This window comes from Atheta coriaria, unplaced genomic scaffold (genome assembly GCF_025399875.1).
Source record: "Atheta coriaria isolate IRGN ID8LTWV9N9 unplaced genomic scaffold, Caltech_Dcor_3.1 hic_scaffold_5_pilon, whole genome shotgun sequence".
Lineage (NCBI taxonomy): Eukaryota > Metazoa > Arthropoda > Insecta > Coleoptera > Staphylinidae > Dalotia > Dalotia coriaria.
In genome coordinates, this window is record NW_027045447.1 from 990,325 (window position 1) to 1,015,697 (window position 25,373).

General features: G+C 39.6%; 1 protein-coding gene across 1 annotated transcript in view; it reads right to left on the reverse strand.

The window, feature by feature from the left end:
* LOC135791800 (uncharacterized) overlaps window positions 1-25,373 on the reverse strand; it is a 151,933-nt gene that overhangs the window by 1,094 nt on the left and 125,466 nt on the right. The window lies entirely within an intron of this gene.

Here is a 25,373-nt window from a genome sequence, read left to right on the forward strand (position 1 = left end):
TGTGAATTTAATTCAATTATTTTTATGGTTTGGATTCATTCACGTGGTTAATTTTAAAAATTATAAAATACCGGTATTAGCATCGGTATACAGGTATTTTTTTATTTTTTAGGTTTATTTAATCAATTTTCTTAAAATTAAAGAAAAAAATATTTTTTATAAAAACCGGTATTACCGGTATTTTCAATATACCGGTATTAAAACCGGTATATCGGTATTGTTTTAAGGTTTCATTAATTTATTTTCTTAAAATTAAAGACAATAATAATTTTGGTAATACCGGTATTACCGGTATCCCCAAAATACCGGTATTAAAATCGGTATACCGGTATTTTTTTAAATTTCTTATGTTTAATTAATTAATTTCTTTAAAATTAAAACATAATTAATTTTATAAATACCGGTATTTTCAAAATATCAGCATTAAAATACCGGTATACCGTTTATAAAACAGTTTTTCAAGCTCCTCTCTTTTATTTCCACCCCGATTAGAGCCCAGTCTCGCCCGAAGTCGTAATAATACACAACTGAAATCGTTCAATGGCGTGTAAACCGAAATGGGTATTTGGCAAAACGTCATCCCGAAATAAGTTGCAGTCTCAATACAATAGCAGTCGATATCGTTTAATGTTATTCGTATGACGACACAAACGTGCACCCCATGTAGAGTACAATGTTTTCGAAGTAACAACAGTTAACAAAGAACCCTCTCAATCTCAAGCTGGGTGAATACACCCAGGTAGAAACAGATTAATAACAAAAAATAAAATGAAGTGCACTTCAAGTTCCATGCTTGCAAACGAAATAAATATTGTGATTTCATGAATAAAATAAGCGGCAGTAATAAATTTAAAGCTGTTTAAGCTGCAGATGTTTTCCGCACTCTAGATGCATGCGATTAAATTAAAATTAAAACTACAACTACATTTGTTGTTTTGTTGTTTAATGAAATGCTTTTTATGCGCTGCATTGCAAAGCATTGCGCGCAGCGCTGGCGGCTGGGTGGTTGTAACTTCAAGTGCGAGTTTAAAACTTTATTTATACTTTTCGTCTTTATATAAAAGTAAAATCGAGCATAAAAGCCAATAGAACTAACTTCCACTGACAGTGGTAGTGCTTTTGCGTTTGCGTTCCAGTTGCCATTCCTGGGCAACGATGTGCTTTTGTTTTATACGTGACTGCAACGCCGAGCGCGCGCGCAGAGGTAAAGAGGTAAATGAAGAGATTTTATCACTTTGTCCCAGATTTTCCTGCTGTCGGAATGTCCGCACAACTCGAACGCGCTGGGAAATATACGCGGCCCAAACTAGGTGACGCTTTTTTACGGCTACAAGTGACATAAATTTAAAATTTGTGATTTCGATTTTTGATAATAAAATTTTTTTTTGTGTGTTTTTGAAAAGTTTTCAGTATTGATCAATTGTCTGGTGAATAACATAGTGCCTCGACAAGTGTAATATAACATGATAAAAGATAATTAACAAATAGAGCACGTTTTTTATCGGGCCATTAAAACATTTAAATGGCATATAATTTAAGCGCTTTCCGGCGATTCATTACCATAAATGCACTCGACTATGGGCGAGCCCCGACACTATAATGGCGATTCGGCTGGTCGCCGAGGAACTTCTCCGCTGTGCATGAATTTCTTCGGCCTTTCTTATACAGCGCGAGGAGTAATTTAGATTCACATCTACGTGCAGTATGCAATAATCGTCTTTAAACAACAACTGCTTTGTTTTAACTTTACCAAGATACAATAGAAAGCACATACTTGTACTTGAAACAGAACATTAAGTGCTACTTGAGCTTTGAATTTGTAGCCACTAAAAATCGGTCTGTTTTCTGGTTTTTATCACAACACTTTGAAAATTTCATTATTTACTTATCTAATTCGTTGTTGAGTTAGCGCAGATGTGCAGTTTGTGCAGTGAATGATTTAATAATTCGCTTCATTAATATCCGACCGCTAATAGAACGTCATAACGTCACGAACCATGGGCGATAATATTGAGCATCATGAAATGGTCATTCGGCCGCCGCAAATGCGGACGCTTGTCATTATTGTGATTCGTCGCCATCAATTTTCCGGCGGCGGCGATCGCCCGTCGACTTTGCGGTCGAACGGATGATACTCGCGTTGGGGGCCATCATTAAGTTTTGACGTGTGCGCCCCGGATCATAAATGATGGCGATTTGTACGAGTCAGGTGCAGATGCGCGTCGCGCGACGTGCTAATGATCCGCGATTTGTTTTTTTATTCAATTTCAGGAGTCGCACAGATTGAAAAATAAAAATCTGCACCACTAAAACTCAAAAATTTATTCAGTTTACTATCTCAGAACTATTGTAATAAAATGAAGAAACTTAGCGTACGTAAACAATCCGCGAGTAAACTAAACTCTTCATATAAACCAAAAGTAAAAAAGCTCACTATTATGCAATTCCACTCGTGCAGCATTCGAATAAAACGCAAAATTCCGAAACAAATAACGAGCGCCAGCAGAGAATATCGCTGTTGTTGCGACTTGTTGTCTTGTACTTGTTGGCCTGTTACGACTTTAGTTTACTGTTCAACAGGAACACTAACAACAACACCGAGGGCGGAATCAAAATCAAAAGCAAACGCAGCAAAGTAAACGCGAATCAAAAACAGAAAAAACCTCCGGAGGTGTGTTGGGTACACCCACGTCGTAATAAATAAATACGAAGAATAAGAATTTAAAGTGAAACAAAACGTCAAGTAAATTTAAACTAAATAAAAGCGTAGTTAAATTTATATTTTATTGTGTTTTATATGGAGGAAAGTGTAGTAGTAATAAAATCTAAACATAAAGTCTAATAAATCGATTGTCTTAAGCTCTGGCAAAGCTCTTGTTTGGGACAATGATAGAGAAGTAGGTTATGTAGAGTTCACCAGCGTCGTTCGAGCGGACTTCCTGCAGGGTGCAACCCATTCTACTCCCACAAACTACACATTCCTGTCGAGTGCTTAACTGCACACTTCATGAAACTGCTGTTTCTTATCATGCGGATAAAAATTATAGTCGAGCAGTTAAATTTAAATATGAATAAATAATAAATAAGAAAAAAATTAAAATAAAATTTATTTGTTTCTTTTGGAATAATTTGAGTGCTAAACAAGGTAGCTTCCCATCCAGCTGTGTCATTAGAATAATTCATGAATGATTTTTCTTTATTTTTACGTTGATCAAAATGAGAAATATGATAGGTAGTCTCGGGTTTCAAATTTAATGCTTTCATCCTCCGTCAAATTAAAAACTTTCGGTGGCCAAGTTTGGGCACACAGGTAATTCGATACTTTTACGGCGACTATCATGCTTTCTTTCATTTATCACGTCTGGATTTTTTTCCGTTCCTTCAAGTTCTGTTGTGTTCTTCACACATCATATCATTTTAAAGTTTAATATTAAAAAAAAAAATCATAAAAATCCTTTTATGATATGAATGTCTAGAAAGTTTAGAATTACTTTTTTTTTATTTTATTTTATTGTGTAACCTATTTTGCAACAATTGAATTTGAAATTTTCCATTGGAAATTTAAACAGAATTAATTGCTACACGTTTGCAGCATTTTACACAAATGCAATTGCAATTGCGCTGTAATGAAATTTAATAAAACTCCATTTATTGTATAACATGCGAATTCGGGCATGCAAAATTTTTTCCGTATATTGAAATTTTTCGATACGGCATTTAATCAAATCAATCATGTCTGCATTAACGCAATGCGAGTGCGTGAATATGGCCGATGAAAATAGACATACCGCGCGTGAGTTGTCATGATTGAAAAAGTTAATAAACAAATCAAATAAAATCGAAAATTGAATTAAAAATTACAATTCCGTACCTGGCGTGTGTCGTGTCAACATGTAACACGTGTAAACAGCAAATGTTGATATAAACGAGTGACGAGGAGAGAGAAAAAAATGTCGCTACATTTTTTGCCATTATCGAAAAACCAATTATACGCACAAAAGTGCGAATGTAATTAAAATAAAATGTCGCTTTAATTCGTGATGCTGTTGTATTTTTCTATCAGCGCTCGTTGGGTGTAATTATTTAAAACATTTCGCACGTTTTTGTTGTCCCTCGACAGCGCTCCGCAAATGTTCACAGGTTTCGTATTCAAAGTGCACTTTTTGTACCCACCGCACCACGCTACGGTAATAAGATGAAAATTTTCACGAGAATCCCGGAATAATAGCACGCCTGGCCCCGGCGCGCAAATGCAATTAGTGTGCCTTTTTAAAATCATTTTTGAACTTTTGCAATTCAATTATTCCATTATCTTCCATTTGCTGTTTTTATATTTGTGTCTTTTATGCGCGCTCGCTCGCCGGACTTGTGGCGGCGGTCGGAGGCGGCGCCGCCGCTCGTGTGATACCATCGGATGCCTCCCAGGACGCTGCGCTGCGCTAAATGCCTACACGCGAAGAACAAATACGATTAATGCCTTTTACATTTCGTGCAGCTCGGAGCTGCGTGGCGGAGCTTTTTAAACTTTGCGCCGTTTTAAGCTTTTAAATAAATTTGCAACTTGCACCCGGCGTGTATAGGAAGCAAACTTTTAGCAACTATGCCGCACAATTACCGAACTTGATGTGAACACATAATATCGCGGCATTATGAACTTTTCAAGTATTTAATATAAAAAAACAAAACAAACAAAAACAACAAAATTGGCAAAAAATTAATCAAGAGCTATCCTTTGTAAAGTTTCTTTTTATCAAACAAGATTGTTAACTAAACCAACTGAGCGGGAACGTTGATTAAACAGAACTAACTAAACAAACGGAGATACTATTTTGCCATTGGAGGTAATTTCATTTGAATTTAGTTGAAAATCCTTTTTAATACGTTTGTCCTCGCATTTTTTGCGTTTTCTTCTCCGTAAAATTAATTAAAACGTAATTTCGTTGTTTGTTCTTTAATTAGTTTATTTAAATTAACAATTTCCGCAGTGCGCTGTCCCAGGGTCTTAATCCTTTTCAAAACGTAGTACAATGCACGCCAGATAAGAAAGTATTTCGTTAAAAAACCGAAAAAATCTTTTTCACTCCAGATTAAATTATTACAGATGTGCAGTTTTCAAGTACATGCATCTGGGACTAGCACCGGATGAAAATGATAAAGGCAAAAGAACAATGGCAGCGATTAACGCCTGGTTTCGCCCGTCGCGACGCACAAATTACGCCCGTGTAAAGAGATCATGATCACACGACCTTCCAACCACCGACTCGCCGACAAGCACAAAGCCAGCCAGCAACCCAACAAGGTAAATACCGAGAGACGAGAAGTCTCTGCAGGTTGCAATGAACTCCGAATGCAAAGTCATTCCAGCAAGGGCAGTCTCCCTTTTAGAACAACCAGCATCTTCTCCTTCCGCCCAACAACACCTAACCTAACCAGGTATTGTGTTAAGGTTAGAATAGTTGGAATTCAAGAACCCAAAACGCGAGGGGTTGAATTCGGTGCAGTGCAAATTCTGTAAATGATTGTGTGATTGCACGATAGTAGATTGTGCATTGTCGGGCTGTAGATGTGTCTCGAGCAAATGTAGACGCGCAGATACGTGTTGGTAGACACAGCGATATGAACTCATAAAGCTCCAGCTCAACCAGCAGCGTTTGGCGCCCGCGTTGCAAGCCACTATCAAAGGGAGTCGCGCAACGGGTGAAACTGGGGATGAGTGCAAGGGACAGCTTCACAATGTACTCGTTAGGAGCAAATATCATAAAGTGAACATCTAAAACATACATTTTTAAATAATCAAATTAGAAATATTTTAAAATGTGGTGATGACAAGAAAATCTTTTTTTTTCACACCGCAGTTAAATGCCGATCTCCACAGTTCGGATAAGTAGCAAACGTCATCGGGAGCAATTCGACACGTGTTCCCCGTCGTGTTCACGTTAATAATTTAACGACGATTCAACGTAAACACGCCGTCCATCCATATTGTAAGAGAGGTTCCATGTGTGTCTGCTTGCTTGCAACGTGCAAGCGATTGCACTCACGTAGCCCCCGACGCACCGCACCTTTTCCCTTTTTCGGGCTGGGTTGTCACCGGAACGTGAATTCGAGCCGTTGAAGCACTCCGACTATCGACGTTTTGACTTGTAGTCTTTTTCGGTTTTCCACTCGACACCACTGAAGGGAAGAGACGTTCGATGAGATGAAACGGAAATACTCGCCGCAAAGAAAGCAGAAAAAAAAGTTTGACCCTCGATTTTACACCTCGAACAGACATCGGAACATAGGGGCATTAATGCCACGCCGCGCTTGTGTGTTTTTTTTTGCTCTTATGTGTCGTAAAACATCGAAATTTATGAAAATTTATTATCCGTTTTGTGACTTGTTGGACGTAACATTTGATATACGAATTTCTCTTTTTTTAAACCTAAAACAACACCAAATTAATCGCACCAGACGCAAATATAAAGAAAATATGTTTTACAACCCAATAATCTTATCGATACAAAGTGTATCCCTTAAACTTGTATTTTAAACCAAATTATCCGCGGTATAAAAGAGTAAAACGCGTCACCCACTATAAAACCCGCCCGGAATGGTGAATACGGAATACATACAAAGTGGCGATTGTAAAATCCAAATAAAATGCACCCCAATACATAATAAAAATGCACAATAAAGTATTCCATCCCCTGGAGGTAGCGTTCTTGCGCGTTTTTTACACCTACGCCGCGCATAAATAAAATTTCATGTTTCGACAACATTTATTACCCGCTGCACGCGCGTTTTATGCAAGTTATATGCGTTCGGTTAATTAATTTAGAATAGAATGCCCACTTTAATGCGTTTCCAGCGCCGATAAGATTCGACGCGTGTCCGCGATCGCCACGGCGATAAGATTTTCGATTGTAAATTTTGTTTGGACATGTTTTTAGCACCTTTAATTCAATTTTTCCCCTTACGCGCCTGGCTCTTTAATGTTTTACTGTTTTATTACAAATTACAAATGGACATGATTCATACAGCAGTATGATAAGAATTCTTATACGCGAGGAAATTGTGTGGATGAAATTGTTCAAATGGGTTTGTTACCTTTTTGGGGAGCTCTAAAAGTATCTTCGAAATGTTAAGTGAATGTAAAATGTAAAGATTGTAAAGTTTTCACATCAACTCGGTGCGTTACATTAATTAACGAAGTTAATTGAAAAGATTCGAGCGGGCTGATACCGCTGGCGAACGATTCATTAACTCATTAATTTTCTCGTTTCTTATCGAGCGGAGTTTTGATGGACGCAGTCGATTTTATTTATTTTTTTCTGGCTTGTTGCTTCGGGAATTAATTTTTAGTTCATTGCGTCGTTGAGTGGTTCGATAAGCGTGCGTCTGAAAACATTTTTCTGTTCAATTGATCAATCATCGCTGAATGGAGGAGATAAATGTTGAAAAGCAATAAATTTTAATGTTTGGTCTAATTTTTCGTGAACTTTCAATGACCTCAAGATATTTTAATATAAAAAGATGCATTTAGGTTAAATTTACATGCGTTGTGCAAAAGGGCAAAGCACTTTTTCAGTTCTCATATTAGAATATACTAGATGGCGACATGTAGCACCACCAGACGGACTTAAAAGGAGTGGTACGTGTGGGGTTGCGATTGTACGACATGACGTAGGATTATGAGGACGTAAAAGAAGGACGACCACCGTCGCGCGACGTACTAAAAACGCTAAAAGATCACGTCACGTACTACCTACGCCCGTGCGACGTAGAAAAACACACAAAAAAAGAGAAAATGCGGCAGCAGGATAAAAACACCGACAACACATGTGCTATGTACGATGTGCGTTCTGCAAGCGTGACTTTCCTCGCGAGGAAGATGTACGAAGCGCTGGGATGCACGAAAAGGGCATATTTTAGTATATGGTTTAATTTGGATGTGGAAAGATCAGAAAATATCACAAAAGGAATCCAACATCAAGGCTGAAATATAATTTTACACAAACATATATAATATGATGATGCGAGAATTGTCAACAAAACATAATTTTAAAAATGCATGATTTCCTCCTCTCTATGTACTCGGACTTCATTTCTAAATATTAAATTACTTAAATTATTACTATGGAATAATATGAAATTGTAGATTGTTATTATATTTTATTTTCGGTGCGTTTGAATTCGTTTAACTCCGACCGCGCGCACAGGTATGCCAAAAATAAATATGAACGTGAAATAACATGAATTCTTCTTAAAGCATTTCACAATCCAAAATAAATATGAATAAATTCGTGCGGAAAACACAAGCGCGCTTTGTAATATGATGAAAGCCATGCACGATTCGAAAATTTACAATAACAGACAATATCATTTGAGGAATGTAAAATTTCACAAAGCCACCACTTGCGCATAGTGCGCCGAGTACTTTTACAATATTAGTTTCTATTTTATATATTTTATGTTTTCGCGTTTGTGTATTATTAGGAAATTTCCGCGAAAATATTCCCGCTGGGTATATATGAAATGATTTTCAGAATTTCAGCAGTTACGACGAAAAGCGATCACTAAAAATATATCGGTGTTCGTAAAATTAGTTATTTTGTGACAATTTCCATGAAATTGAAGATTCGCCTTTGATTTGTTGCGAGTATGAGGCTTCCCGCCCACTTTGTGTGCTCTCACGTTGACGTTTTGTATATCAACGCATTTCTCTTTTGCTTTTTATTTCAACATTTGCCTGTTTCGACTCGTTGCGTTTTTCCCGGCAAGATATAAAAGTCGACCTCCATAAACCCTCTCGCTAACAACCGGGGAATAAAAAAAAAACGCCGCGCAGGAACGCAAAAACGAAAGCAAATTACTATTGCATAACGCGCGAGACGTGGCGCAACAAGGCATCTCGCACAAACGAGCACATGCAAAGCGAAAATAAAAGAAGAGAAAAAAAAGAACGAAAATGAGAAACAAGCGCGTATGAAACAGTTTCGCCCGTGAAACTGAAAAAGCAAGGACGTTTAAATTCGCTTTCAGCAAATTTGCGCGAAGCTAACGTGCGCATAACGAGCGCGATTCCTACGTGCCCAATGACAATAAAACGGTAAAGTGTACCTCCGGAGGAAATCAGCAATATGGCCAAAAATAAGAAAATTACATTAATACCAAATGAAGTGGAGGTGCTTTACACCCGCACTGCCCTTTGGGGTCCACAGGGAACGGTCTAGTTCAGAAAATCACGCGCGCATCTTTCATCAGCACGCTTAGGAGTACGAGTCATCAAGCCCAGGCTGGTGAAGATCCTCAGGGAAATAAAAAATCATGTTTTCCAGTACAGCAATGAATATTTACACGCAGAATCGGTACATATTTGATCACATTGCTGAACATATTGAAAAGAATTACTTGTCTGGACATCGACATATACAGAGTGTTACCATATTTTTTATTATATAAATTAATATATTTATTTGATGAAATATTTTGGAAAACATTCAGTAAATATATTTTTTTGTTGTGGTAACGATCGGAAAATATGCTCGTATTTGAGGGTGGAATGGTAATTTTTATAGGGACAGTTTTGTGCCCGAGCGACAGATAAATTCGGGGCTGCAGCCAAACCACTCCCTCGCCGGTGCAATTTATTTTCCATATGTATATAATTCTGATTCATTATATTTTGCAAGGTTTTTTACGCTTCGACTGGCCGATGCATCATCCGATTGTTTGATAATGCTTTGATATTTACGAGCAGAATGTGTCGCAGATAAAATTACGTAACAAAAGTTGCAGACTTTTTTATTCCAACACTTTTCTAGGGTTAAAAAAGTAGCAAAATATGTTGCGGAATGATGGATGTGAGTCCGTCGAAGATGTTTTCTAGATAAACACATCTAACGACGGCATATTTGTACCTGGATTATGTAAACACAATATTTCCTATGTTCCGTATTTGGGGCCCGCATAATAAATTCGCTACGAGAGCGTCTATTTACTTTGCATCCGAAAATACTCCACAAAACATATTTGTATCGATATACACACCGTCTAAATAATGATGTCGACATAACAATCGAATATAAATTATGCATTCGGATAAATTCGAAACATATTGAATATGCGATGTGCGATCAGAATTCGTCGCCGTTCCCGGAATTCATCTTCGACATCAATCGCGTTCGCTTCCACGAAATCGAAGATTCCTCGCTTCTCGAGAAAACTAACATGTCGTAGTGGTGAATGCGCGCCATCGGTATGAGTCGCAGCAGCACGCTTCGCGAAGTGTTGCACAAAGCAGGATGGAATTTGTTTGACGAACTAGAAATAAGCATATCTAGGGCCCGGAGTGTCGTGCATTGAATGTTGGATTTTTCCCGAGGAACGAAACATGTGCGACGTGTGTCGTCAAACAACGAAATATCTTCTTGTTCAATTGTGACAATGGGTTGCATATGTATTCAGAATATTCGTACATCAAAGGGATTTGTGCAAATCGGACTATTTTAATAGAATTCTTTCAAATTCAAATAAATCGCAATTAAGTAATATGAGACTGAGACAGATCGATTTAATCCACTACAATTTCTTCCCGATCAGGTTGTTGTTGATTCGATCTGATCTGGTCGCATGCATCACTGATCACAATCAGTGTCGCGTTGAAGGCATCCCTATAAATGCAGATGCAGTTGTTATGGCTATAAGCCCTGTCCATTGTGCCGAGATATATGAATGCACACGTGGATTCTTTGGGGAATGTGTCCCCGACCCAACTTACGAACGAATGCGCAAATGTGTAACCATGGTTGCTCCATAGTGATCAACTGGACTAAACTCCACACACACACAGAAACCGAGGTGGGCAAGGATGGTCCCTCGTGGGTATGCATCATCATTGCTCGGAGACCTGATGCATGCAAAGGGAGATCGCTGTTCTTGTTGAACTGTCATGCAATCAGACCTGACCAAAATCACCAAGGGAATGAAAGATGACTGATAATGTAATCGACAAGCTTAAATCATTTTATTCAAAGTGGTCAAGAACTGATGCTGTAGTTGAAATGTATTCAATGCACTTTGGAGTTGGAGTAAGTTAGGTGGTTGCACAGAAAGGTAATTTCTAAGCATCCAAACGTTTCTGTGTTTCCGAAATCTGCACAAAGCTCCCGGGCCGGCGAAGAAACTGCCCAACAAATCAAAGCAGTCTGGCAAGTTCTGATTTGATAAGTCCCGCAGTCTCATGGAGCTCACCGGAGCTTAGAAGCCACTTGCAAGTTTATCCAATACGCAAGTCAAGCGCAGGCCGTTGATCTTAGGCTTTCGGTTCAATATCGACAAACATTCCACGTTTCATTATTGCAGCGATAAATATCACACACAATAATCAAAGTTTTCCGCCAATGTGCAATAATTGATGGCGTGGCAAGTTGTGATTTGATTTTAAAATCGCGCCGTCGCAAAAGTCACCAAACTTTGGCGGAATCGATTGATGATAGTTGGCAAAGTGCGATAAATAAGTCTGCGATCGAATATTGCATTACAAAGTTGAAATTATATCGACAAAACTTCGGAAAACGATCAAAAAAAAAAAATAGTTACCATTGAGGTTATGTTAACATTTTGCGATTTTTTTAAAGCAAAACTTTTTACTTTTAATTATTTTTTAATTCTAAAACACCGAAAATTATCCAAGCGTGCAGAAATTAAAGATATCGAAAGCAGTCGAAAATTTAAGCACAGATAAGCTTTGTGATTCCTGAGTCTTCTGAGTCTTCTGCAGGAGAAGAAAAAAAAATACGTAAGCTGCATACAGCTATTATATCTCGTGGTGTCGTAGTGTAGAAAGAAGTATAAAGGTATAACTTCTTTCTTATTTCGTTACTTCGTTAATTAAAAAACTTTTTCTTTCGTTTTTGTTCGATGCGCGCTGCTTGGCGCTTGGTTCTTTGAAAAGTATTATTAGAAGATATTATTATGAAAGTGAGTGCGCCCTCAACCATGATGCGACCGCACCAGGAAAATGCGGAAAACTTACAACTACGCACCGTTCGGAAACCTTTGTCGGGGATTTGTTTGTAAGGATAAAGATGTACGCGCATTGAAATCGCAGGAATTCGCATTTTTACAAATTTTTCCGTATTTAATCGTTGCAGGCAGTTCGGTTACGGGCGTTATCAGCCCTCCTTTGTTATAACTTCGGTAATTATTGATTTTATCATGTCTTACCCGGAAGAAACTTTTCCCGCGCAGCGCGCTTTCCAATTAACGGCTCGGCTTAATGCTAATTAGCATTGCGGAGAAAAACGCGCGACCAAATTAAAATGGAAATTCACGACTGCAGACACTTACCTGCAACAGATAAAAAATGAATTCGATTAGCAAAGCACACAAATTTCTCGAATGTTGAATGTTGAATGTGAAATGACCGTCGAGGAGGCGGGATCCGGATAGAAAACGAAAGTCGAGCGAGTGTTGTTTAACGCGCGCTCAAATATTGGCGAGCAGTGAAGCTTTCCGGTGCGTTGACTCGCGTTAAACAAACGACGGCACAGCTCTAAACCGAAACCATCAAGGATATGAGGGTCCATGGTGTATATATATGCGTATCGAACCGTTTGCATCGCTGACATCGCGCGCCGTTGACAAAGTCACAAAGTAAACAACGTGTCGAGCGAGTAAATGAGTAAACCGGGCAGCGAACGAACACGTCGCTGCACTCAAAGCTCTCTGCTGGAAGCACGACGCGCCCAAAAGGCATCGCATCATCAAACGCCCAGCGTGGAGGCGTATTAATGACGCTGCGAAATGAGAAAATAAACCGGCGGGTTTTAAATCAAGCGAATTACTCGCATGCAAATCAAATTCTATTTTAGAATCATTGGATATTTTTAGCCATGGCTGTGTTCATTCATCGTTGGCGCGTGAGCTTTAATCGCTAATAAGCTTTCGGTGCGTGGCGCACGCAAGCGTCATTCTAATTTCTTAACGACCGAACTGATTTATTGCAAAGGAAACGGTAGCTTGTTAGGAGATCAAGTTCACGGACGGCAGCGCATGCCGTCACGTGGTCCCGGGATGCTTAAATTACGCCAACGCCCCTTCTCGGCCCTCCTTGGCACGCAAAACGAGCAGGAAGACGCATTGCCGTGTTGAACTGTTTTTAAATGTGCGAGCAGAGCCCTCGAGATGGGTTAACACGTGCTGCGCGTATTTAAATTGCATCCTACATCGCACGTGGAATATTATGCAACTCAACATACACAGGTCTGTACTTAACAACGGAAATTCTGTTGAATTTTGTTTGGTTATATGTTGGAGTACAATTCTGGGCACCATCATCTTTAGTCAAGTAGAGCTCCGAAATCCCTTCGCCCACGTGTCGGTGCGGCTCTACCTAATCTCTCATCCTCGTGTCCCTTATGTCTTTTACGTCTTTTACGTCTCCAACATCCGAAACATCCCCTGCATTCAACATGCAGCGAGCATCCAGCAGCGTCATCCACTATCCGCAGCATGTGTCTTCATTCGTCACGCATATTAGCCGCTCAACCGCAGCGCGGCGTGTTCTTTAATAATAATCACAATAGTGCGTAATAATGTCGCAATGTGTACGCCCTTTGTCAGCGACACAACCACCCCAATTATATTTAAGCTGATAGTGCTATGATGACATTTTGTGTTTTTGGAGGGGGGGGGAAATTTATGTAGCGATACTATTTTAATTGAAATTTTGGATTTTCATGAACAATAAAATTGATTAAACCCAGACACTATTTTCCTAAATTCGGAAATTCCGGAGTCTGAAGTAAGTAATCGGAAGTGCAACATCAGATGTTTTTTTTATCATGACCATGAACATGCATCTCCCCTAACTGTGATTTCCAATTCTTGTTCCCATTCGTTTCATTAGACTTTTCGGTTGCTGGATGATTCCACAGCGACGACTTTGATTGACTAAGCGCAGCGCAGACTCAAAAATTGAAAAGTAAGAAACGACAACAAATGCCAAGTCCCCGAGCGGAGGGTGTTTGAAGAGTCTACAGAGTATAAGAGTTTGTGGGTGTTGCACAGATGAGACAAGATGACAAGCGTGGAATGCGGAAAAAATCGAACAAAAACCTGAGTACTTTCTTGGCGTTCCGAGGCTTGACAGAGTGGGTAGATGAGTGAATGGTGATCTAATCCGAGCTAATTTATACCAGGAAATTAAAAAAACGATGCACAAACATGAAGAGACTCATCATTAGCAGGCACACCCACTTAAAATACGAAATATTTTTAAAAAGTAAAAAAAAAATATGTTGGAGTTGTTGTGATTATTAATTGGTTTTAATTTGGTTTGTAACCATGACAAATTTTCTATTTCCTTTCGGGAGGAACACACAAGATGTTTGGACAGATAGATGGATGATGCATCAGGAGTCTACAATACTGGGAGTTTAAATTTCTCATCCCTTTCATTTCACAAACGTCTCCAGACTCGAAGCTCCATCACATCGTCTGGGATTCTCATCATTTGGGTTCAACCGGTTCATCTTGTTCTTCTTCGAAAATATGCAATTCTGTTGCGACTTTCTCGCATGCTTTCTTTTTTTTTTGTTCTCATCCCTGCACGCATGAAACGAGTGTGGTAGTAGAATGGCGGTGGTATCGTTTGCATTGCTTTGGGTTTTCTGGCCTCGGAAAGCCATCTTTTAGTCGGCGAATCCCAGAATCCGAGATGTGAGTCTGGCCGTTTCCACTCTCCTTCATTTTCCGCCTTGTTCAAAATTCAAGAGACGCGCTGGCACATGAGTACGAACTTATACGAGCGGAAACGTTATAAATATTTAGGGGCGAATCATGAGAGATAAATAAAAGCGCGAGCATCAGAGAAACACACCGCCAGCAAATTCCACCTCGCGTGTAGTTGTAGAATGAGAAGTATAAAGCAACAATATGTCTCAATATGACTCACATAACCTCACAAAACACAACATTGACGACCATGTCCTGACACCTAACCTCAATCGAGCTTTTTAAAGCTGTGATTTGTACAAATCCAGACTGAGGTATTTCGTTAGGGTTTACTCCCTAGTTTTCCGCTTGTTTGTTTACATTGTTGCGGTCATGTTTATGGTTGAACTACGTGCAAGTCGAGCCATCCCTTCGGATCAACTTTGCTGTGTTCTCCACTCTCCACACATACGAGATGCTCACGTAACCCAGGGGCACACCGCTGCAGCGCACTGCATGAAGACGAAGACGAACGAGGAGCGGTCGCAGCGCGAACAAGATGTTTACAAGATGACTGAAGTTTACTTGAACTTTCCGCTCGGCTCTTTGACTCAGGCCAACCGACTAACCGCGTTGCAGCTCTCGTCACAAATCCGCAAAAACATTTCACTCGGAACGTGCTCACGGCCACACAACACCAAATGATTAACATAAAAATAAGTACCCACTCAGAAGGAGAATGATCATTGAACTATAAGCTAAAGTTTAAAATCTATTAATACGCTTAGAATACGAGTAAGAAAGAAAAAATCAGAAATGTCAGAAACAGAACAAATTTCAAATTAAACTTTTTCGTTTTGATTAGGGGGAAGAACGGATTCTTAATTTATCTGTGGGACACCCTATACTTTATTATTAAAAGCCACCCTCATCTTCATTCCTCGGATGTTATTAAGGGTCATCATCGTAATGACGACGGATGCTACGACTACTTTTCCTTTCCTGTCTATCTCAACTCCTCCCTGCTCTATTTTCTAGTTGCTTGCCGCTGTAGTGGTATTATTTCTTATATTACACGGTATTTGCTCATCAAGGCCGAAGACCAAAGAAAGCGCTTTATGTTGGACTTAATTAAGAGCTAGAAGCTTTGGTAGAAAACAGACATGAGCTCCAACCATATGCCAGAGCAATTTCACTTCAATTTTCTTGACATCATATTTGATGAAGATATGCTTAGTCTACAAATAGACATGATGGTCATACAAGTCTATTAGTCTATTTACTGATAGATTCCATAACCTAATCAAAGTAATATCATGACATATCTTTGATGTGTTTATATACTGGTAGATTGTAGCAATTTGGTTCTTTTTTTTTTGTAACACACAAGTTTGGATGTTATCCATTTTGTTATCACGCCTGGTGCTGAGTGTGGGCTCGGGTATCACTCTATAACTTTCGCTCGGCTTTCCACAAAAGATATATCCTCGGAAAGCTAATAGATAAAAAGTGCGTCGATCCTAAAAGGGCGATAACTAATAGAATTATAAGGACTTTTAGGCGGCCACCATCACCACCAGCAGAAGTAGGAGTGTGCCGAACGTGTGCACGAAGCACAAACCGAGAGTTGGGTTGCTGGTGAGAGATATATGCGAAGATATAAAAAGTGACGTCGATGGCATCGACGAAACGTCGGATAAAAGCTAACTCGTGTCACTTTTATTAAAAACCTCTAAAAATTTTTTGTTTTTCTTTAAAACTAAAAATAGATATTTGCATGTAATTTGGATAATGTTCATTAATAGTACCTAAATCATTGACCGTTTTTGGTTGGGGGATAGACGTGGGCTTATTCGAGACCACCTCGCATATATCTTCGCAATAAATGCCGCACGTATATTATGATAAAACTCCGGGCTGAAATTGCGTTTTCGAACGCGATGTGGAAGCCGCCGAATAAAACGCTCGCTCGCCGGGCAACCCAATACTAAATACGCCACCGCCGCCACATTTACACATACACACTGGTGGCGGAGGCACCAAAACGGATATAGTGAACATTGTCGGCAGGCCAGAACCCTCTATATTGTGTGTGTTGTCGCGGCCCGTTTGTTTCCGAGGAGGTAAATTAATTGGATTTCGTGACGCTCTTTCTGCACTGCTCCTCTTTCATTATCTTTCCGCATGCCCCGCGCCTCTGCAGTCCTCTGCTGTCTGCTTTCTGGCGGTGGATTTCCACAGCGCCAACCCTCTCTCGCTCCTCTCGCGGGGTTGCAGGGACGATAGTGCAATAACTATAGACTACTGCTGAGCTCGTGCGGTTCGCGGCACTAATTCTAGGTTGTTTATACGCGCATAATGTAGAGTCGCCGGCGACGTCGTCGTCGCGCTGATATTTAGTCGCGTAAGTCGCGTTTATTTGCGTCGGGAGGGTTGGTTTTCATCGCTCGCATCGTTTGCATCGCTCGCATAGTCAAACGGGGTGCACTTTGCACCCGCGTGCAGAATTCTTACAGTCTGGTCTATATTATACACTCCCTTGCGGAGTAGTGGAATATCAGCGCATCGACACTCCTGTAAACCACGCTGGGAGTGAGTGAGGAGGTTTCGGTTTTTGGTTTTCGGTCTGCAACGTGAGCGAAAACGCGAGGGGGGCGAAAAAGGGGAATATTGCACTCCACGCGGGAAGAACACGCTATCTAACCACGTGTCACATAATTTCATAGCTTACAGGGAGATATCAACATCATAAGGATAAAATTCCACTACTACCCTTCTAAAAATTACTAAAAACATTTTTAAATCTTAAAAAACGCAATAAATTTATTTATATTTTTTTGGCATAAAATTTTTTAATTCGCCCTGTATATTTTAGCGCAATAAGCAAAAAAAAGGTACCATTGTTAAAAAGAGCAAACGAAGCAATCAGCCGTCACACCACAAAGTGTATCACATGATGAGACCCACTATGACACTGCACTAGCCTGTTCTGTATCTCCTGAATATTCGACGAGAGAAATGAAAATGAGGATGACTTTATTGCGATAAGCGAGGGTCGACAACAGTCAAGAACACCCGTCGAAGACACTTTTCGCCACACGAGTCGCTCGATTGCACCTCCCACCAGCGCAGACAGGTTATGTCGACATGAAAGGATATGAAGTACACGGTTGTAAAAGCAAGTGAAGCAGGAAGAAATAGATATGGATAATCACCTCAAATATGATAACACAAAAAGAAGCCTTTTTGAATTTATGTTTTAGGTCATTATCAGAGTACTTGAAAAGCAGGCAAAAAATTCAACTCAACTCCATAAAAGTTTGATAACGAGTCAAAAAGTGCTGATTTTTCGCAAGTGGAACCTCGGCAACAGAGAAAATTAACCGTTTACTGCACTAAATGAAACGCAATTGTTTGTTTTGTTTGTTTGGTTGCAGTTTTTCGAGTGTAAAGTGGCCGCCATGTTGGGTGCATCGACACCATTAACATTTTAATATCGACGCTCGAGTAAAAACTGTATTAATACATTTAAGAATCGATTGGCATGGAACTACCCAGCTTCCTGCTTTTCTTCCTCGGCGCATGCATTTATTTAACATTGTGTTCCTTCCTTACAGCTTCTCGCTTCCTCGCCAACTCGTAAAATTTACATCTTCTTTTTGCGGACATTTACATTTACATTAAACTCGTAAAATGTGCAAGCCTGCGCGGTACCTGCAGCGAATTTTCCTCCGAACGCTTTTCAACGGCTTCACAGCGTAATAACGACGTAAAATATATCGTGACGCAGAAGAAAACTTAGATATATTGAAAGCCTGAATACCGTCATGCCGATCATTTTTATCGCGGTGTGCGTGAAGCTTTTAAATCTCGCCGATTCGTTTCCGCGCTGTGTGTCCTCGAATTAATTACTTTCATCCATCCACTCTCGAGAGAAGCACGTACGACGCGCGGCGTCTGGACACTTTGTTTGTTCTTCGAAAGACGAAGATATACAAGAGACAGCCGCAAAATTTTTGTCAACAAAAAACTTAAAAATTTACTTAATAATTTTGTTGTGTAAGAAACATTGTTAGGCATTCTTTGTAACATTTTATGAAGGTGATATTGCAGCGGGTTGATTTTTATGGACGTGTCCCAAGACGGCGTCTCCAAAGTCATCCCGGTATCTAATATAATCCAATGTTGGTATCATTTGTAGCCCTCGAGATGAAAGGACAAAAGTGCAAAAGTGCACTGGCGACATGTGTGTGAGACACAATATGCCAGCGATGGCGCTATTAGAAACGACGAGTTTAACAACTATCGTAACGATGCTCGGCCAGCAGGACAATATTGGCCCCGGCTGCGGTTTTACGTGCTGCAATGTGCAACCGAACAACATGCATACCGAAAGTGGACACTGGACATTGTTAATATGTCTGGAATGTTCAGATTTTACAGCTTCCGCACATTCCGGCCGGAATTATTATGACGCTTATTAGCCCACACGACGATGATGATGATGATTTAAATATTCACAAACATTTTTCAAGTGATGCTCGAGAGTATTAGGTAGGGTAGTGGTATTCGCGTATTAGATTTAATTACGAACGTCGAATATTAATTTTGCCGTCGTGCCGAAACTTTTAATTGAGGTAATTTATGAAAAGCACGAACGAAAGCCGCCGCCGATTCGATCGTAATTCGGCGCGAGGACGTGAAGCGACCCTTGTAGTCTGCCACGAGACGAGAGAACTTCCAAGTTGCCCGCAATGCACAAGCTCTCTAGTAAACCCGCAGTAAATCAGTAATTCGCGCCCGAATATCGGCAAAACAAATCCGGCGATGCGGTGCTATTCAGATATTCAGTAGGCATGAATCGAAATTAATTTTGACCGCTTTCCGAATAGTTCCAAATCAATAATTTTAAATTTACAAAATTATATTATTCACAACAACAAATTCAATAGTATTGCTTTGCAACACAACACTACATAACATTGTGAAGTGTGTTCAACATGGGGGAACAACATCAAGTGCTACAATCATCCTTGAACCCGAGTACAACTGCATGAGTAGCATTAACTTGACCCTAGTCCAATATTACGCAAAGGGTTATTGGTTGCAACAACCACACAAGATGATGTAAATATTTTTGAGTGGTTCGGGATGGTGGTAAAGCGTTTTCCAGTCAATTCACGTGTTTTACGCGCCGAATCAATGGCCGACTGGATGTTGGTTCGTTTGTCATGCTCATATTGCTAGTCCCCAATGAACATCACATACAAAGTGTTGCACATAACCTCCACACAAATGAAAACGCAACAAAGGTCGAAAAATGTTTTTGGTTACATTCTCTTTGGTTACAACTCTCTGTAGGAGTCAATATTACGCGCGTAGCATTCAATATAGTTCGTTGGCGAACGACACGTTCATTATAACGCTACACCCCGGTTGTCGTAATTAAAAGCGACGCGTAATTAATGTCGAAGTGGTAATTACATTTTTTGCTACCTGATAAAACACGAAAAAAAACTCATACAGAAATTTAAAATCGAACAAAACACTTTGATGTAAAATATTAATTGGAATTTTGCATTGAACGCATACGGCGCCAATTTCACAATTTCAATTCGAAGGCGAATATTTGTGCTCCTAATGCGTTCCGTGTCGGGGATCTCATCACGAGCTCATTGATTGCATATGAATGTTTGCCATTAGCGCGTCGTTCCGATTGATAATCAAGCCGGCCGGAACGGTTATGCGTTCCAAGTTGGAAACCTCAGGAGTTGATTTGCACGCCGTGTGTGAGTGTGGGAACAACGCAACGTGAAGACGCGTGGAAGGCTCAAAGCGGATGTCGGGGATATATACGTGGGTAGCGGATGTGCGCCGCGGAGGTGATGACTCCTTATTTGATTTTGCGATGCGTCTAATTATCCTGATTTCCTGATTGCCGATTTTCTCATTAGATCTCTCATTATTGCTTTCAAACATTACACACGACATCCTGTTTCATAGCAGTTTTAAATTTAATATACTCTCACATTAGAAAACAATTTTTTTCACATTTTAGTGCGGAATACACTAGTTTTCGACATAGTAGTAGAGAAAATACCGGTTTTTTAAATGCCAATGTAGAAAACACTTGTTTTCTAACAACTTGAGTGAAAAAAACTAGTTTTTGACATAATAGGATGGAAAAAATTAGTTTTCCACTCTAAACACAAAATGTACTGTTTAATATCCTTAAAATAAATAAAAATAAATTTATTATTTAAAAAAATCATTTTTTTTATTTAAACTGAGGCAATACTTGACGAAAAACTTTTTTTTGTTTCAAATAATTAATTCTTTTACAATTTCCGAACGGAAAATATTTTAAATCGGATTAATTAAGTCCGATGCCACCCCGAACGCGAAAAGAACTACACGGGACGACAATCGAACGTAAAGAACAAAAGAAGCCGGACCAAAAACGCGAATGCAAATGAACGCTGCGCGTGAATAGACTACAAATGAATCATCGCCGGCGGGTTACCTGCTTCGCATTGTCATCGCTGCATTAATTAAAAATTGAACACGCCGAAATCCCAACAATCGATCGCCGGCCGTAAATTGAAGTACTGAATATTATACAACCAACCGCACTCACGTATATATCTTCGACCATATTGCGGTCCGGGTATGCAACCAAATAAACAAACTAAAATATCAAGTCGCCGCCGTACATTTCGCGCAATTCATAATTCACCACGCAAATTCATAACTCAGAATACGGAAATATAATGTGTGAGCAGATATGAGCAATAGACCAACTCATATTCCTCGCCTCGACGTAAACACACAATAATGCAAAGGCGCGTAAAGCGAGTAAATTATTGTTATAATGTCCTTGTTACTACTGCGTTTATGCTCGGGCTCGATCGCCGCCAGTATTTCATTGCTTTTAGCAAGGGGGCGGCATGAGGTGGCGAGCGTATCTCTCATTTCGCATTTACGGTTCCGGCGTATATCCGCGTTTAGTGCGAGTGTATTCATATCGCACGCACATAGTAAATATGTAACGACGACGTTTCCAAGTGTGGGCGGCGGAGGCGGGGGCCGAGCGCGACTATTAAACCAAAACATAACAACACAACAAGAAGCGCGGTGACGTGCACAACAAAGACAAAACAACAAGTTGTGAATTTATGTTGTTACCCGTGTTATTATTGCATTATTGTTGTTTGGTCATCATGGTGACAAACAAGAGACCTCTGTCTGTTATAAAACAATATAACAATAAACAATAATGCATCAAAAACAGAAAATAATTCATGTTATAAACAAAATTTTATTTTTTTTGCGTGAAAATGTGTGTTAATGTTATGTTGCTATAATACTCATACACCCTACTCGTAGTTATGATGAAAATGTACACAATGGCTAATGATAACCTCCTGCTGTTATGAATCACATGTATGCTGATGGTGGCACACTGATATGCGCATACGATGACATTATGAGAGGCATTAACATGGTCTTTACTCTTTAGCCAAGTGCCTCTATACCTCCTATTGCTGTTACTCTTGCTTTCTAACAACTCCGCCCTAGTAAATACAATGACAATGAAACAGGAAATTCAAAGTAAAGACTTTGCTTTGTAATTTTCAAAATTATAGATGAGGCAGAAAATCAAAGAGAAATCAAAGCACAGAGATGTATTAAATTATAGAAAATATAAATTTCTGTGTATGCTAGGTAAATGCAGGCCTGAATCAAAGCGCAAATCACAACTTAGCCGAATGTGAAGTGAATTGAAGGGAGCGAACATAATGAGAGGGCACGTCGCGCCCAACTTTGCTCCCGTGCTGACACGATACGTGCCGGCACGTGATTGCGACTAACTGAAGGCACACGCGGAAATTTCGTGTCTATAATTTGCCACTCAAATCTTAGTCACAAGACGCCCCAAAGCGCCGCCAGATTCGAAATTGCTTGTTGTTAGCAATTAAACTTGAAGTAGAAAATTCTTTATTTTCGATTTCGCTCCGAAAACAATTAAAACTACGCGTAAATTGCTTGCCACGTTAATTACCATCAACACTAATAGGTGATTATATAAGTTTTAAGCCTGTAAAGTATTTTTTCGATTATCTATAAAGAGTATAAAGCGATTGTGATTTTGGTGGAGGCGCCGCTGACCGCCTACAATTCCCAAGCGGCCATTAGGAAAACGAGCCACGAAATGACGCAATTAAAATCACTCCACGCTTCCTTCCCGTGTCCAAAATGTATACGAGTGTATTTTATCCCGGTGTGTGCACATTCTAATGCAACGTTGCACGGAAGCGGAGCAATTATGCGGCGTAATTAATTTAATTACGTTCAACGAATTCAACACGATCGTTTCGGACGTTACGATTGAAGATATAATTTAACGACAAAAACATTAAAATCTTTAATTAGTTTATGATTAAACCTGTTAGCGGAAAAAGTGCAATTTTCACGGTGGAAAAATTGATTACAAACAATGTGAAAAGTAAAAGTTTTGTAAAGAAAAGCACCAAAAAGTTTTCCTCAACGTCTAGACGCTAAATTGCCCCATGCGCCCCTCTTGTACGGTTTATTGTTCAACGCCGCATCGCACAAATGAAAATTTAAAAGAAAATTCAACCTGGCGAAAATAAGCAGGCGATAAAAAACACGATGCACCGCACAAAGCAACCAGCGCAGAGAGAAGTAAGCGAAGGGTTAAGTACATAATTAGTTCCTGTCGCATTCTTCCTGTTCTTTCATTACTTTCGCAGACTTTCCGGACTTTTTCACCGCCTTCAAGGGCATATTTTCACTTCATTATCCACGGCGGTCACATAGGCACATCATAAACTTATGCTGTTCAATAATTAAACCCCCGAGGGTCGCGCGTTAATGAAGATGAGGGTAAAGTAAAAGTTAAAAAAATGAAATAACATTTGAACGTTTCCACGAATTCAATGATATATGAGTTACTAGTACCTAGAAAACACCAGAGGGTAAAACAACCCTTTATAAACACGTTTTTTGTTTTTTCAAGCGTTTTTTTTTACTGCCGGCCATTGTTTCATTCTTGCGTATATTAGTCATTTCCAACCCTTCAATTTATGGTTATATCTTTTCGCGCGGCGCAAAAAAATAAACATGCCAGTCGCCTAATAACAATCATCACGGGCTGAAATCGTTGAAATGTATTCATTGCAACTGCAGCCAACAAAACGCAAAAAATGTATCAAGGGTTTGCTGAAGGGTTGCGTCGAGGGAAGGAAGCACATCAACGCGCGATATAGAAAGAAAGGGTTGTTGTAAATTGTCGCAATTATGAATATGAATGATGACGAAACAACTGATATGTTCCACCTGCTTTCTGCGGCCATTTAAATGTATATACGCTTAAATAAGGGATGGAAAATAATATTTACATCAACTTACTATTTTATGAAGTAATAGGTCTTGAAATGAAGAAAAACTAACCTGAAACAAAAAAAAAATAAATTTTAATAAATTTTAAAACCTATTGAATAATAGATGGCGCCACAAATAAAATGTTACTTTTCATGTCAAACGCCCATTTATAACATGATATAATTGAATATCTATCCGTATATTATTTCAGGTGTCTTTGATCACCATCTGTCACTATTAAATACAGCATAAACCGATAAATTAAATTTTTTCAATGTTTGGATTTACATGGTGTAGTGTTGGGAGGGTTGAGTGTAATCATGGTGTCGGTAAAGTTTTCCGCGGTCGTTAAGTATAGGTGGCGGCTGTTTGGCCGGGCGCTACTCTATGATTAGAGCCAATCGACGGGAATAAATGCGATGCAAAGCACGCCGAATAAAAAATGCATAAAGGAAAGTGATATTAAATTATGCCTAACTACCGGTTTCAATAATATGCTTTATATGCTTTTTTCTGCTTCTAGATGTCATTACCACTCGCATGCAATCCATAAAAATGACTTCTAAATTTAAGAAATAATAATTGATCAACAAATACAATGTTTTTGTGTGTTTTTCACGTGGAAATATTGTTTAAGATTAGTGTTTTTTTCTATTTCCGGCGTGTTCGTGTTACTTAACCATGAACATGAACATAATAAGACCAAGAGCAAGAGCAAGGTCTTGGAGAATTAAAATGAATATATACGTGGGTAATGTGCACACAAAAAGCATGTAGCACGTTACCTAAGATTTCACCTTTCATTGGGGGGTGGTGGTTGGTGGCGTTTCTCGTTTGCGTTTTTGCTGCCTGCGCATTTACAAAAAAAAAACACACGAGCGCGCTACTACCCGGCTGATTGTTATTGCCGCGCGGCATGATTTCATGTAATTTATGTTTTTAATAATAGCGCCCTTTAACACCCTCTTTTATTTAATTACCTCTCTCCGGCGGCCGACTAAACGTGTGCACACGCGCCCGCCCCCCGAAACTCATAGACTCGCGTGTCGGGCGCGCATTTTCCACCACCGGGTCCTTTGATGCAGGCGATTCGCAACAGTTCGCGAATGCCCTTTTAGCATACAACCTGCGCGCACAACCCTCACACTGACATCGCCTACCCCCTTATGCAGACATATATTGTATTCCACTGCACAATGCAACTTTTCAATTTTGAGCTTTCACTTTGATTCTCCTGCTCCACTCCTCCACTCCTGGTTTAGTTAGGT